Source organism: Chaetodon auriga, chromosome 20, assembly GCF_051107435.1.
Source record: "Chaetodon auriga isolate fChaAug3 chromosome 20, fChaAug3.hap1, whole genome shotgun sequence".
NCBI classification, from domain to species: domain Eukaryota; kingdom Metazoa; phylum Chordata; class Actinopteri; order Chaetodontiformes; family Chaetodontidae; genus Chaetodon; species Chaetodon auriga.
The window spans coordinates 13,260,472-13,273,612 of NC_135093.1; the positions used below are offsets into that span (position 1 = coordinate 13,260,472).

The 13,141-nt window shown below is 43.1% G+C and overlaps 1 protein-coding gene across 1 annotated transcript in view; it reads left to right on the forward strand.

The window, feature by feature from the left end:
- The first annotated feature begins 6,986 nt into the window (after positions 1 to 6,986).
- The window catches only part of bahcc1b (BAH domain and coiled-coil containing 1b), a 62,329-nt gene continuing 56,174 nt past the window's right edge, over positions 6,987 to 13,141 (forward strand). Inside the window, exon 1 of the mRNA XM_076759704.1 lies at positions 6,987 to 7,026. The gene's annotated coding sequence lies outside the window, so the exon portion shown is untranslated. The remainder of the gene's footprint in view (positions 7,027 to 13,141) is intronic.

Sequence of the window (13,141 nt, forward strand, 5' to 3'; positions counted from 1 at the left end):
ACGAGATGATGACAGGCGCTGGGGTTTAACATGTAGCTGGGTGAAGGAATGGGGATGTAGATACGATCCCCCATTAGCTGTGGCGCCATGCTGCTCCACAACATTACCACGGCACTAAAATTTTATTTGAGCAGCCCGCTCACTCAGGTTGATCAAGAGGAGAAGGGGGGAAAAGAGAAAAGCAGGACGGAAAGCCTCAAAGTGAGTGTGTTGCGTATTTAGGCACGAGTGTGTGTGCATGCACTTGTTATATTTTTGTGAACAATAAACCCACTTCCTCCGTGTATATCTGTCACACCTGAGCACAATCAATGAAACACCCCCCTTTTCAGCATGTCAGGAGCAGACTGCATTACCACGGATGTAAAAATTCATCTGGAGAAGAGGCCACTTGTTGCTGGGGATGACGATAGCTGCCTGAGGAAGAGGGGAGAGAGGTGGGGGGAAAGGAGAGGTGGAATAATTTTGTCCAAGTAAGATGGATGTTTTAATGCATCTGCTTTGTGTAAAGTCCTCCACAACATGCCACATAAACATATCTGTCTTTATGGACGTGGCTGCCGGGATGATATTAGAGGAGAGAGGTGGTGAAGAGTTCTCAGATGTGCAGGGGGAGGCTGTGCGTGTGTATGTGTGTGTGTGCAGGAGCCAGTACAAGCAGCACATATACAGTATTAGGCTTAATTTCCTACATGTGCTTTTACTGCATAAGTCAATGATTTGTACCTTTTTTTAATTTCTTAGTACACTCAGTAAAACAATCAAAAGGATTTCTATAGGATCGCGTAGATAGATTAGCTCTGGGCTGATGAAAACAAACAGCAGTTGGAGGGTTTTTTTAGAACCACATTTGGTTAAAATAAAACCAAACAGAAATCATGATCATATTATGAAGCCATAAACTGTCCCTGTTTTCTGAGCGTTACTCATTTCCCATTCATCAGCTCAGTGCATCCTCTGAACTTTTCCACTCATTCCTCAGCCGCCGGGATCACCACATTCACTCAGTCCCGTGATCAACACAGGGTGTATACACAAGCTATTGTTGTTGTCGGGGAAGACGGCTGTAGTTGATGAAGGAGCTTTGTCACTGGACTACAATACACCCATACTTCCTGATACTACAACAGCTTCAGCTTACAGCTGCATTACTGCAACTGCACCTGTGCTGACCTCAGTGATGGGCAGTTAAATGTCTGAGGGTTTCCTGCTATTGCAGCAAATCTGCATTTGCACTTACATATAAAATCTGTTGATTTTTGTCAAGATTGTTCAAGTGTGGACTGTCTGAACCTGAGCTAATTAAGTCTTCATGATGATCAAATTCTGGAAATTCCACCATAAAAGCAAATGAGTTGATTCCAAGTTCCCGTGGATCTTCTTGCAGGTTAACTCTGTAGATCTGTTCAAAGTCATAGTGATGGAAACAAAATCCCATGTTGTCTGAGTGCCTTAAAGCTCAGCGTTTCATCCTTTGCCAATTTCACATTTACAAGGCGTGACACTTCTGCTCTTTTTCACATGATTCACAAGAATGAATGGACAGAATTCCTCACAGTCAGTGTCCAGCTCTGGGCATTGTTGTGGTGAAGCGCCTGATATTCTGGTGATGTTTAGATTTAATAACCACATCTGCGCATATTTAATCACAGTCAACCTCAGGCTCCGATACTTGGATCAGACCAGAAGCCAAAAAGCAAATAAGAAAGGAAACATAGCATTAGAAACAGCAAAAAGAGGGAAAGAACAGAATAAAAGTGAGTCTGCCTTTTTGTGGCTTGTACTGATTGGAGTTGACCTTTGACCCCCCAGCTGGGCCAAAAAACAGGTTCTGACACACACTTCCCTTTTCTTCTCCCAGGCAACAGCCACTGCGGAGATCACATGACTCTCCGGGTCGGCCATTGCCAGGCCGCGTGATGCTGCTGCAGATGTGGGGAAGAAAAAAAAATTATAAAAGGAAGAAAAGAAGTTTTTAGTGAAAGATTGGAAGGGGAACAAGGGCTAGGGGGTGACATGGAGAACAAGCAAACGCGTCAGCAGACAGCGAGGAGGGGAGGGGAGGGGGGGTCACAAAGCTAGCTTTGTTTCTGTTCTGGCTGCTGCATTAGCAGCTGCAATAAAAAAAAGCTTAGAAAGAAGAGGATGGATGGACGATGGCATGGAGGGGTGAATAGCCTGGCATGAGGATTAAGAGATGTCTCTGTTTGTCACTTCAGTACACTGTGGTTTAATGTTGCTTCATAGAATATGCATACATGCCATAACTCATAGAGAGAGATGAAGACCTACATGGCAGATCCCAGATAAAGGCACCAGTGTGCGTCCAGTGATGTAACACTCTTTTATGACTGATATGCATTGCAATATGAGAGCAAAGATGAAAGAATTTAGTGCTTTGGCAAGAAGTCATATCCCAGGATGCTTTGCTCGCTTAGCTCACCCTTTTGTGGCTGTCTCAGTTATGCAGCCATGCTCACCTATGGGGCCACTGGGCCTCTATAAACCTGAAGGAGTGCGTTGGTGTGGTTCTGTGCAGGCTTGTGTGTGTGTGTGTATGTCGAAGTGTTTTTGGTGGACTCATATTGTGGGGACATAAATCTGTTTACACTTTCCTTGCTTATGGGGACAAAACGCAAGTCCCCATAATGTAAATAAATTAACGTTAGGGTTAAAACTGGGTTAGGTGGTTATAGTTCAGGTAAATCTCCAGGAAAGGAATGAAAGTCAATGTAATGTCCCCAGAAGTGATGGACTTTGTCTGTACGTGTGTATATGGGTGTGTGTGTGTGTGTGTGTGTGTGTGTGTGTGTGCAGTGCACTTGCCTCTGGGGCAAACAATGTCCATTCTCTGAAAATCGCATGACCATGTAAACTGCAGAAACCGGCACCATCTTAAGGTGCGGTGGCACCTTGAAGTGTTTTCCATTTGCCAAAGAGGAGCTGGCCTCAAATTGGAACCAGAAACAGGTTTAGCGTCTGATTCTTAACCTATTGCAGCTGTGTCACACACACACAAACACACTAATACCAGGGGTCCACATACACACGCATGCAGCAGGCGAGCGATCTCTGAACAGGGTTAAGAGTGAGCAACTGTATTACACCACAGCAAATGAGAAGCATCATATCTTTGGAGTAAATCTCAAACATTTGTCCACGTTTATCAATACCGCCATATGTGTACGACATCATGATGGGCTTAAAAGCTTGTCGAAACAGGCACGCCAAATGCTCCATAGTATAGTATTTTCTGCAGCTGCTGTGTTTTGTAATGAATATTACAGATGTTTCTCGCGTAAATGTGTTTATTCTAAAATGACACTTTGGTAAACGACTTCGAAGATGATATTATTGCAAGCTTTTCACGCTCACAAAGGCAAAGAATGTGTTCTGCTCAGTAAACAAGGATGTTTTAGTCCCCTGAGACGTAACTTTGTTCCAGCAGGTGCTACATATATAACCCAGACTATGTGAAGGAATCCAGGAGTGAAAACCACCTGACACCTCTGATAGTATCTCATTGACGTGTGTTTACCCAACACAAGCTGAGTGTGGAGCAGAAAGGGTCCGGCCTGGCCAGGGGTTTAGCTGTAAACTGGCCTTGTTTGGGATCGTTCTAATGAGGAGGGAAGGGTCACATTTCAGGCTGCAGGCGACGGTTCAAATGCAGCAGAATTGTCCGTCATCAGAGTTGAAGTAGATGGATGAGTGAGTGTATAGATGGCATTCATTTAACTGCTGGGTATAAGGCCAGTTTGTGCAGCTGAAACTTTCCTTGAAAGACGGGTACCAGGGGCATCACAACTATGACAGGAAGTCAACCACACACTTTCCATGAGATCTTGCTGAAGAATTTAGACTCATTTGCAACTTAACAAAGCTATTCTGTGAGATAGGAAGCAGAAAGGAGTTGTTTAAGAGTGTTTTAAAATGACAAAAATGTGTTGCATAAGCTGCCTCGTGTTATGTATTCCTCCGAAATTAAGAAATTCCAACCACAGGGAGAAACAGGGTGGACTCTTGAATATTTTTCCTGGAAAAGCTATGAACATAAGGGACAAAGAGGCTCGGTTTGTTCAAAAGGCTGCATTAGCTGTCTCGTTGGGACACCTATGGTAAAAACCAGAAACACTTGATTGTCCTCAAAGTCACAGAAATGGGATTTTTTTTAAATAAAAGCACACACAAAATAGTCATGCAATTCTGTAAAAAAATGCCAAAAGTGTATGTAAAACTTCAGTGATTTTTTAAAAAAATTATTTTAATGAAAGAATGTGCTAATTTAAATGAAGATCTAACATATGTGTAGTCACACAAATCCGAATCAAATTTAATGCAAAAAGATGAAAACATCTTTCATCATTGTGACATTCATGAAAATATAAAATAGGGTTTGAATACACGGACTGAATGCAAAACCCACAATGCAACAGTAGGCCATTACAGACACAAATAAAGGTCACTGGCTCCTGAGTGGGTGGGGTCTGCCGTGACCCTCCCACTTCCCTTTCCCATAAATCCTTTCAAAGGCAGAGCCAAAACCATACTGGAAGGATTTATGTTTGTATTGTTACTTTTGGTCTTGAGAATAGTTTCTATTTTTCAACACTGTGATGAGGGCAGCAATGGTTTGGAAAAGTCATAATAGAATTACTTAGCTTGAGCTCTGGGGAGTTTTTTTTTTTTTTTTTTTCAAGTGGATTGGCCTGTTGGAGCTGGTCATGCATATTTCTTGCTGTTAGATGGAAACGTCTGATGTCACAGTCCACTGACCTCCAAAATATATAACATACCCCAGAAAGACGTTAGATTTTTGCCGTGAGCTTATGGTGCCATCATTTAGGTTATTCGGGTGTTTTTGGTCTGTTTGGCTGCTACAGCCATAATTCACGTCCTTTTTTTTTTTTGTAAATCAAATTAGGAATAGGAATCATGAATAACATCTAGAGAGGGCTGGTGTGGATTATCCTAATATGACAAGTAAACTCATTTAACCATTTTAGATGTACTAAAAATATGGTATAAATGAGAACAATGTCTTTAGTCGAGTTTTGACTTTCCTGCTGTGTTGTTTCTGAATTCATTTAGATGTTAAATGGCATTCATTTGATATTTGTAGTTTTTCAGGGGCTCGTGTACACAGAGAGTAAACAACAACAACGTGTAAACCCGCGCAGACTAATTACAGCAGTTATTCTAATATAAACTGTTGTAGGGTGAATTTCCACCAAATTGAAATAAATTGCAAGAAACCTGTTCCTCATTTTGACGGAGACCCCCCCCGGACCCGCCCTTCGGGGCGCCTGAAGGTCCCCGCACCCCAATTTGGGGGATCCCCCTCCTCCTCCCTCCCTGCCTCCGCACACCCCCACAGGGCTCTCGGCCCCGCTTCTGTCCCGGACGCGGTGATGCAGGGGTTAACGTGGTGACGTGGTGCTCCTGAAGCGGTGACCCACGGGGGCAGCCGGTGGGGGCTGCGGGGGGGGGACGAGGAGAAAGCCGAGGCTGAGGTCCCGTTTGGGAAAGAGGGAAGACGACTCCAACACACCGCCGCGTTTCTGCGATTATCTCCAAGCTGCAGCACGTAGACTCTTCCGCATTCATCTCCAACCTGCGGCTCATTTGTTTTTACGCATCTTCATTAAAACGCTTCCCCGACTGGAAACTCTGCGTGTGTGTATGTGTGTGAGTGTGTGTGTTTACTGCACGATTGTTTGCAATCATCTCTTTGTCTCTTTAGTGCAGAGCGACACACCGAAGCAGACCGAGCTGCCTTTCTGTGGAGCGAGAGCAGGAGATAAATTGACTTTTACGCACAAACTTGTCTGGACCGTTTGGACTTGATCAAAGGCTGCGGGGCAAACGCGCAGAAATGCCGTGGACTCTTTTAACGCCTGTGCTAAATGTTTATAGTGCTCTTACAATTGAACCCGTGTGTGCATGGCAGTGTTGGTCATCCTCAGAACAAAATGCCTGTGAAAGCACTGCTTTATAGCTACTGGCGAATTTGAAAAAGGTGGGTAAACTGTGACCTCGAGGCGGTAATTATGGCTATCATTTGGCAAAACTCTAAACAAATATCAGCACGTTTTCCACAGAAAAGTTGATTGCTCCCTTTCATGCCAGACTCAAACTGTTCCAAATAATGAAAACTGAGCAGTATGGTATGGCCTGCCTGCCTCCAGAGCTTCAACACATGGTGCATAGACTCAGAAATGATAACCCAAAACGTCGACGTTCACTTTGTTCAAACTTTCTGGTGCAGATCTCATGTTATCAGAAAGACGCATGTGAAAGCAGAAAGACAGGCCTCCTCCTCCTCCTCCTCCTCCTCCACGCTCATGCACAGATTCGGTTCAGCACAATCACAAACGCAAACAAAACAACACTGGTCAGAGAAAAGGTGTGTGCGTGTGTCTTGGTGCGTAAATGTGTGTGAAGCCTGCTTGCAGTCGAAATCTTTGTCGGTGGGGATGGAAGTGGGTGTATTCCTGGTGTGCAACTCACAAGCATGCTTGATGTCCCTGTGCCCCCTCCCCTGATAAAAAAAAAAAAAAATGCAAGAAAGCTCCCTTCTACTCTCCTAGACAAGACTAGAGAGGGAGAGAGTGCATGGGAAAGCGAGGGAGAGAGAGAGAGAAAGAAAGAGAGAGTTTCCTCCATCAATTTTCTGTTTAATGTCAGCGCTCCAGCTCCATTGTGGGAGAGAGAGGACGCGTCATCCAGACATAAATTTGCTATTATACAGCCTCACGGAGACTCACATCTACAGGATCCGGAGCTTGTAGTCGGGGAAAACCCCTCGGTGGATAAACTCAACAGAGAGCTAAAGGAAGCGGAGCGCTATTTAAATCCATACATTTGAATGCGCGCTTGTTTGGATAATTCGTGTAGGAGCAGGATTTTTTTTTTTCTTTCTTCCGAGTTGTCAAGTTTTTGGGAGAGAGACAGACTCTTTTTGGTTGTTTGTGTTTCTATATCTTTAAATGCAATTATGCGCTAAAGGAGATGCTCGTTTTATAGGTAGGTGTTGTGTTTTGTACTATGTTTAATCACTGTCACTAATTTATCCAGCGAGGGCTCTAAAGCAAAAATTAATCGCTGTATTTTATTTTATTTTTTACTAAGTTTTGACTCTTTACAAAGCCTTGGTTTTAGGAAAAACAGTCCTGAAGACATTTTAATGCCAGGCGTGTTTAAGTCGTGGCTCCAATATGTGCCTTAGACAAAAAATCTGTTTGTTTGTTTACTTATTTAACTATTTAGACAGGCCCGATTATGCAATTTGGGCTACTTATTTTATTTTATTTTTTACTTATTTACCAAAATACAAAAAAAAAAGTTTGCGCAAACCATTTTTACTCTACCAACAACTTTATGTGTCATCACGGCAAAGATTTTTGTGCTCAATCGTACAAAGTTTACGCACAATGCGGACAAAGCGAATGGATGGATGCATGTGTTTGAGTGAGAAATCTATATGTTTTTCTTCAGCATTGAGTGTTCATGTAGGAAGGTTTATCAGTTGGGACCTCTTGGGGGGGGGGGGGGGGGGGGGGTATATAGTAATATAGTGGCGCACGCGCTCACACACACATTCACGGTGATTGAACCATGTAAAGTGGAGTTCCCTTGTGTTGATCGGCTCCACAGTTGGCTGTTATAGTTTGTCAGGCTTACTTGTGTTATATTAAGTTACACGGTGACACGGTATAATGATACTGAGTTGCTGTTCTCTTCTGATCTGTCTCTCTCATTCTCTCTCTCTCTCTCTCTCTGTCAAACACACACACACACACACACACACATACCAAGACCTTTTGGCAACACCGTTGGTCATTCAGCCATCCATGCGAGATGACACACTTTTTCAGGTCAAATTTCTGATTTCTGACTGAGTTTGAAAAAAGCTACAATAAGGGCAGACGAAATGCAGTGGATGGATATTGATCGAGGAGTCTTTTCCAAAATTCCCACCGTATAGACCTATTATTCATCACAAAGCTTTTACAGTAACAAGCCAAAATCTTGATTTATTTAAATTCTGTCGCGTTTGTCTGATTTATGGATAATTGTGGTTAACTTCCTTGAGTCAAATTGTCACACCCATGCAAAGTTTCCTGATTTGTGCATCAGAAAATAAAATAAACACCTTCTCACTGTTATGCTGCAGCGTATGGAGGTCTACATTAAACACCTGCTTTACTTCTTAATCTCGCTGCTTAAACACACATATGTTGTGAGGTTGTGTTCAGGGACAACACACATTAAGGACCAAAACGGTAAACGACAAAAACAAGTAAATAAAAACATGGTTAAATATGATAATTTGCAGCTATGTTATATATCGTGCAAATGATAAAACAGTGTAATTCTACATCGTGCTGTGGTTATTGGACACATGACACGCTGCATTGAGTTCAGTCCCAAATGTTTCTGGCTGCTGTGATCAGCCACACAGTTGCCTCTGCACAAATGAAATTACCGTTGGATGGGTTTGCATTTTGAGGGAACATAGAGGCACGCAGAGGTGTATTCTCAGGAGGTGATTTAAGTAAATCTTAATACAGTCAAAATATGACCAACGTTAAAGCAGCAGCCTGCAAGATGACAAAGAATTAATTTTTTCTCTCAGAAAGTTTTCTATAATCCTGGTTTTCTGTTACTCAGGAGTTAATTACTGGTGCATCTCCAACACGCTTTACGGGCTGCTCTTTAAATTATGAGTCATGCAAAGACCTTTTGTTGCAAAAATAAGTCTTGCCTTTCATTTAGGTGAAAGTGAAATTTTGGGAGGCAGATACCCAAAATGAGGAGGCACTGGGTTCGTCACTGGTCAGGCGCACTTTCAATCCCATGATTTGCATGTGTAATAACAACATTTCTCTTGCTGTTCAGTTGACTGGCTGTTAAGATTCAATTCTCATCCCTGTCTGAATATAAACTGCACATAAAGCTTACAGTGCAAACACACGCAGGACGCACGCTATGGCTGTTTATGTTCAGATTGTAATGATAATTAAAGCCTCCACCTGCGTGTTTTGATGGCCTATAAATAGATGCTGGTGCTTTCATCTCATCCATACAGGCCGGGTGGTGGTTGCAGCCGGATATATGGCTCTGTGACAGGTACTAATTTGGTGCCTGCGTCACCGTCATCATCGCCATCATCTTCCTCTACCACTTCGCCATCGTCCTCTTGATCTGAAGGTGTCTGAAGGCACGAGCCTCGTAATTCAAGCCTTTTAGAAGCGTTTGGATCAAGAGGTAGAGCGTTTTAAGTCGCTTTGTTTTCCATGCCAACCATTTCACGTTGCATGACCCGTTGTGAGGCCTGAGCTCCTCTGCAGACTATCTGTCAGGATGATCAGAAATAGCAGCATCTGTCCTGCGCACACAGAGAAGAAAAGGTCACGTTGTTTTCGTGTCCAGTCAACTTCTGATTCCATCATGTCTTCTCCGGCTTCTTCTAAGCGGTTATGGATGCCATTGTTGTTTGTTGAGGTTGATATTTACAGTGTGTTGGCCACCAGAAAGGGATAAAAAGGGTACCCACATCGCCGCTGTTACACGCCCAGAGCGCACGGAACAGCCTTGTTTTTCATAGTCCAAAAGCTTGGCAGCGCTACATTTCGCATGCTTTTCTAATATGGCTCTATTGTCTCATGGGGTTGCACCACCTTTAGACAGCCGGGGCGTCTCCCTGGTGAACGGACCTGTTTGGAAATTCGCATCATTAAAGGGCTATCAGAAATATCTGGTGAGAATAGGATGGTTGCCCTGTATGGAGGGCCTCCCGTGGAGACAGCTCTCCATTTGGACCTCATTTAAAACCAGCCTCGCCAATGTGTTTCCCGTTGAATGTGAATTATGCTTTTTTTTTTTTTTTTTCATGTGGTCCTATTTAGACGTTCAGAAGTTTATTCAATTAATGCTGGGGCTGCAGTCGAGGGTATAGCACCCACTTTAAACGCACTCCATCCACTTTTAATGTGCGGAAAATAGCTTATTCACCTTTTTTTTTTACGGAGGCATAACTCCTCATGAGGTGAAGTTGCAGTAGAGTTCATATTCACAAAAGCAACGCTGAACTGCCGCATGTCAAGTTGCACAAAATAGGATTTTGCGCAGCATGTAGGCAGAAAACTTAAAAATAACCCAAAAATGTGTTATTTATTTCTTTATTTAATGTTCGATTCCTGCAATCGTGACACACTGGCGCACATCTCCAGAGCGTGGGAGAAACCGCTTCGACTAGCGGGGCTGAACGACCAGCAAAGCGGCCGGGACGTGTGTCTCCTCGCCGCGGAGGAAGAGTCTCACACACCGGTCTAGAGTGAGGGAAGAAATGGAGGAGGAAGCGAGAGAAGAAGGAAGCGAAGAAGGGAAGGTGGAAAGTGTCAGTCAGGAACGCTTCATTGCTCGAGTACAATCCGCGCGCAGGACCGGCCTGTTTCAAGAGCAATCAGTCAATCCGCATTAATTATCCGCACCCCCCACCCCCCAACCCCACCACCACCGCCCCCCCTCCAACCGTATAGGGTAGCTCGCGCTGGCACACGGACCGGAGGAGGCTGGGGTGTGTGTGTGTGTGTGTGTGTGTGTGTGTGTGTGTGTGTGTGTGTGTGTGTGTGTGTTATGCTTTCTCTCTCTGCAACACTCACACTCATCCACGCACGCGCACACACGTACACACACGCACCCAACCCCCACCTTTTAAGTGAAAAAGAACCAATAAAAATCAAGCTATAAAAGGCTTTTCCTTGTCACTAAATAAATTAAATGCAGATTTCTGTTTTAAGTGCCGGACCCCTTTTGTGAGCTGCGGAACAGGATTCTTTATTGTCCCTCTATCATTAGTGCTGAGGGCAACACTGTTGGGGGACAGAACAGGGAAACCAAGTACGATATATATATATATATATAAATACATATGTGTGTGTGTGTGTGTGTGTGTGTGTGTGTGTGTGTGTGCTACTGTATAGACTATAGGCTTTCAAAGATGTTCTAAGTAGTTGGAATCAGTAAAAGTGTCAACAGTAATTTTCCTGAAAACACAGTTTTGGTTGTTGCTCTCTTTTTATCTCGGTTTTTTGCAGTATTGCTGGCTTGTGAATTGTGAATTTGTAGTATCACTGCAAACTTGTTGGTTTGGATAAAGCTCCAAACTGCCTGGTTGTCTTCACGCAGGCACATGTGAGAATTTTTTTAGAATTTTTTTTATTGCGGTTGCACAAATAAACATACAGCCGATACATTCTGATGGACATCGAGCATCAGCTGATTATCGGTTTATTTTGCACCTCTTAATGGTCTCTAAATGGTCTCTTCACGGTTGTCTCGCTGCCTGTAGAGCACATTCGGACGATTAAAATATCGACTTTGAGCAACTGTGGAAGCCTGCAAAATATTGCTGGATTTGAGCTTCTTGTATAGTGTTGTGTGTGTGTGTGTGTGTCTGTGTGTGTGTGTGTGTGTGTGTGTGTGTGTGTGTGTGTGTGTGGACACGTGGTGGCTGAAGCCCATTGGAAAGCGCAGGCCTTTGGAATGCAGGCTGCTATGTAAATAAGAAAGGAGGGTAACGATTATCTAATTGCAGACGTGATGAATCTGCTCGATTTGGCGTCATTTGATTTGAATTTTATATGTATCAATGAATTCCGCCGTACAGATGAAAGTCTCGTTTTCCTCCAGGCACACAGTTTAGAAGCTATCTATCGGCTGCAGACCAGCTTCGGTCTCCTTTGTCCAGTGTGTTTTGTTGGGGGCTGGACCAAAGCAAGAGAGCGAGGCTCTGTTTTAATGTAAAGGGACATCAGTTGAAACAGTCTTCATACACTTTATGAGGTGCATGTTCACTGTTGTCAGCTCTGGACAAGTTCAGAAAAGACATGCAGGCTGTAAGGTTTTGCTTTCATGCAGCCACATGACTGAGTTTGTTGTGTTGTTGGTTTGAAGAAAGACTCCCAAATAAATAATCAGAAGAATTTCCAGAAAATAGACAAGCTATCAATAGCCTCTCTCTCTCTCTGTATATATATATAATTTATTCTCTCTCTCTCTATATATATGATAATATTATATATATTCATTGTCTTGTCTCACTGTGGGATAGTGGGAAACGTAATTTCGATTCCTTTGTATGTCTGGTACATGTGAAGAATTGACAATAAAGCGGACTTTGACTTTGATATAATTACAATATTTCTTATTGTTATATTTGGGATTAGTTATATTGGTTTAATTGCACTTTTTTGTTTTTTGCAAACGTTTCTTTATCAATGAAATAATTTTACACGTACATTTTAGATTGTTTTAATTATTTCTATATTTTTTTAATTGTTTATTTTCAGATGTTTTCTTTTTACACATAAAAATAAAACTTATAATTTCTATAGCTTCCTCTGCTCCCATTTTCAAAATCAATTATAATGACCTCATTTATTATTATAACTGACCTACCGTTTATGTGCTGTAAAAAGCGGAAATGTCCACTTAATTATTGAACAGTTGGCAATGAGTTTTAGTCAACATTTTATGCGCAGCAGCAGCGAAATAAGAGCAGAGTCCTGACGGTCACTGTTTGAACATTCGGGAGAGAAAGTCTTCTGCTTTTGTTTCTTAACATCGCTCTTTCTCCTTTACCGACACAAACTTTTCTTCCCTTCGTGTCTGTAAAAAAAAGGAGCTCCCTCGAAGCAGCGCAGTAGCTGTTTTCCGGTTCTTGTTGCCGTTCTCTCCTCCATTTTCTAAACACAAAGTTGTTATTGCACCATTCCGCGAATCTAGCCTCTGCATTAAATACAACGTGTAATTTCCCCCCTTTTACCGTTTTCCCTTTGATTTAGTCACTCTTGACTCTCCTTTTGCTCTGGGGCCAACGGGGTTCGGCGTGGGGGGCGCCTTGAAACCGCTCCTCCTTATCGCCTTTCATCGTTCAGCGCGGGGCCGCCTTGAAACCGCAGGGGCAGTAATTGCTTTTTTCAGGCAGCCCAGTGCGGACTGGCCAACAGCCAATCAGAGCCTTGTTTACACTCGGTGATTGACAGCACTCTGGCAACGTGCCAGCCAATCAGAAGCCTCGCAGGGCCGAAGCCCCGAGTTTTAACCCTTTGTCTCCACGTATAAACAAACCTGG